Source organism: Macrobrachium rosenbergii, chromosome 53 (genome assembly GCF_040412425.1).
Source record: "Macrobrachium rosenbergii isolate ZJJX-2024 chromosome 53, ASM4041242v1, whole genome shotgun sequence".
Classification (NCBI taxonomy): Eukaryota; Metazoa; Arthropoda; class Malacostraca; order Decapoda; family Palaemonidae; genus Macrobrachium; species Macrobrachium rosenbergii.
In genome coordinates, this window is record NC_089793.1 from 22100324 (window position 1) to 22103764 (window position 3441).

Below are 3441 nucleotides of genomic sequence, written 5' to 3' on the forward strand. Positions count from 1 at the left end.
CAGGTGAACTGTGGAATTTTCACGTACGTTGCTGAGAACAATCATACAATCAGTTGGGAATATGCAAAAAGAGAGTTTATTCTGAAAAGGCGCTGATAAGCAGGAATATGAATATCAGTCGAAGCATCTATAAAGATGATCCATTAATTTCAAAAGAAATATGTGAAATGTATAAATTTTAAGGAAGGCAGCTTGAGAGGAAAGAGGTAAGGTGGAAACTGCACCGGTAATCAGATTTGCAAATGGAGCTCTTGACCTCAGACTCGAAATAATGAGTTACGGTTTTTCACTCCCTCGCCCATGTCAGGTGTGAATATTTGGTTTCCAGCCGTCTGCTTGTTCGTTGTATTGTTCCACTAGCACATATAGTGTAAATTTCTACCGCCCTGAATCAGTCCTCTGAAAATAGCTTAAAAATAAAGTGGAAACAGGTAAGGAATAACACTAAGTCTTTCCTTCTCTTGTTGTATAGAGTGGCATATAAATCACGTGTGAAGTGATTTTATAATATATATAAATACATACGTACATACATACATACATATATATATATATATATATATATATATATATATATATATATATATATATATATATATATATATATATATATATCTGAAACAGAATTAACTTCTCAGTAATTTCCTTTTTAAAGTGAAGAAAATTCTGCGTAAAAATAGATTATTGGAATTGAACCTGTCTGCTGGAGGTTTGCTGCTGTAATAATTATTTTTCCCCCTCAAAGACAAGCAACTGTAGGTCACACCATCAGTGTGTCCACTCTGTCAATGGACTGTTTTAAAATGGTATGAGTTATTTAAGCAAATGGATTTTCTTCTTGCAGCTAGCAGTCCACCAAATCATGCCAGGCAAAATGATTCTGGAGTTGTCGTCTTTATACATATCGAAATGTTCACCGCGAAATGTGTCTTTATTAGGATAGACGAATGTTGCATTTTTTTTTTATTAAAATAATTTCAACGTGCTTTTATAATAAAACATTACCCGTATGTACAGTTCTTCAAAACACGGAACAAAATTTTCATGAGGATTTGAAGGATTTTGTGTTTAAAAACTAAACATAAGGGTTGGATTTAAACATAACGTTATATTTTAAATTACGTTAATTATAGACAGCCATAGAAATTGTAATAAAATCATGTACAGTGCCTCATGTTCAGTATTTTATTGATTTAGTTTGGGACATATACAGAACCAAACCAGCATAAGAATGCAGTCTCGAAAAGCCTTGCAAATAATTCCTAAGCAATCCTCTGGCTTAACTCAAGCCATAAAATTGAATGGGCAGAAGCCAAAGCAGTATTCCACGTAAATGACTACCTAGAGAAATACCCTCGTATCTATGTTAATTATCTGTGTACAAAAGGGCGAAATTTAAATATATACCTGATGTTTTTTTTTCCATTTGTCGATATTATCTTCTTTTCTTAAAGCTGATTTATCTGAGGCCATTGAAAAGCTAACCCCATGTCCTGTATGAATTTGATATATCTGGGTTTTCAGTGAATGGTAAACCTGAAAAAATCAGTAAAAGACGAAATTACTACCTCCAGTCAAACTTTTCATTTGTTTCATTTCTGGCTTTATACATACATACATACATACATACATACATACATACATACATACATACATACATACATACATACATACACAAGCCTTAAATGCAGATGTGAATCATTTAAAAAAAAAAAAACCTTACCTCTTGTAGTGGCATTCGAATCCACGTACAATAGGGCTAAGGTTTGGTTACCTAAACTACTGCAGTCATATTTAATCTCACATATATGTATATATATATATATACATATATATATATATATATATATATATATATATATATATATATATATATATATATATAATATATATACAGTATATACAGTATATATAATGTATATACATGTAGAAATTACTGGTCACTTACCAGTAAAATTAATTTTGTCACATAAACCGTAACATTTTTTATATTCACAAACATGAAGCTACAAATGTTTACTTAATATCGAATTCACTCAACCTGGGAATAATACGCCGAAGGGAATTCATAAGTAATAAGCGATCCGTCACCATGGAGACTCGAACCACCGAATTTTTCAATTATCCATGGGCTTTTTTAATAACTTTGAACACTGACGTGGACCTAATATAGAAGCTCTGGTAGCAGGATTCGAACTCATTTATGGTAGATGAGGGTTAGGTTAGCCTAAACCACTCAGTTTATATCTATGAAAACATTTACGGTAAGATAACTGAAGAGAAAGACCTCAAGTTCTTGTTGACCTTAATTTAGGCTTATTTTTTCCCCTACCTGTTCGTCGTGTGTTCTGCGATTATCTACGGGCTCTTTTGAATTAGGTGTAGGTCATAAATAGAATGGAAAATAGACCTTCACTGGGACCTATGAGATCATTCAGCGCTGGAAATGAAATTGAGAGTAGGTGGGTTTGACAGGTGTAACAGGAGGAAAACCTCGCAGTTGCACTATGAAATAATTGTTAGGAGAGGGTGGATAGGCCTAGCAAGATGGAAGAAAGATAATATGAATGGAGGTACAGTAAAAGGAATGAAAGGGGTTGCAGCCAGGGGCCGAAGGGACACTGCAAAGAACCTTTAGTAATGCCTACTGTGTACCCCGTGGGGTGCACTGACGGCACTAACCCCCTACGGGAGTGTAGTTCATAAAGAAAAGGAAAATATGTAATAAGCAAAAGAGTGTTTCTGTATTTCAGAAATACACTTGCACGAAATGCCCATTGAGCCTTGACACAGGTCTCCAGTGGTGGAGAAATAAGATTCTCTGAATATTTAACCGGAATCATTAACATATTACGTGCTCTGAATCTAGCAGGGCGATGGCAGCTTCATCAAATTTCCGAAATGATATTTCTAAATGCATCGATTATTCATAGTTCCGGTTCATATCCCAACTCCACCGTTAATTAAGTGGGTTATTTCTTCCCTGTTTCTCTTTCACTTATAATCACTGTTAATAAGGGTAAGCAGGAAATATAAAACATTAGCTATAAGCGAATGTTCAAAGGAACCCTCTCAGGGTAATAAGAAGATTTACCTTGTGCTAAAAATCCGTTCATGAGAGATCGCATATACAATGTTAAAATGTTATGTTTCAGTGTTAACTGAATCGCAAAGCCAATAAGTAAAAAATGCGCCGAAGTTTCTTTGGCGCAATCGAGTTTTCTGCACAGTGTATAATGCTGTATGAGCCGCGGCCCATGAAACTTTAACCACGGCCCGGTGGTGGCCTGTCCTATAGCATTGCCGCATGATCATAGCTAACTTTAGCCTTAAATAAAATAAAAACAATTGAGGCTAGAGGGCTGCAATTTGGTATGTTTGATGATTGGAGGGTTGATGATCAACATACAAATTTGCAGCCCTCTAACCTCAGTAGTTTTT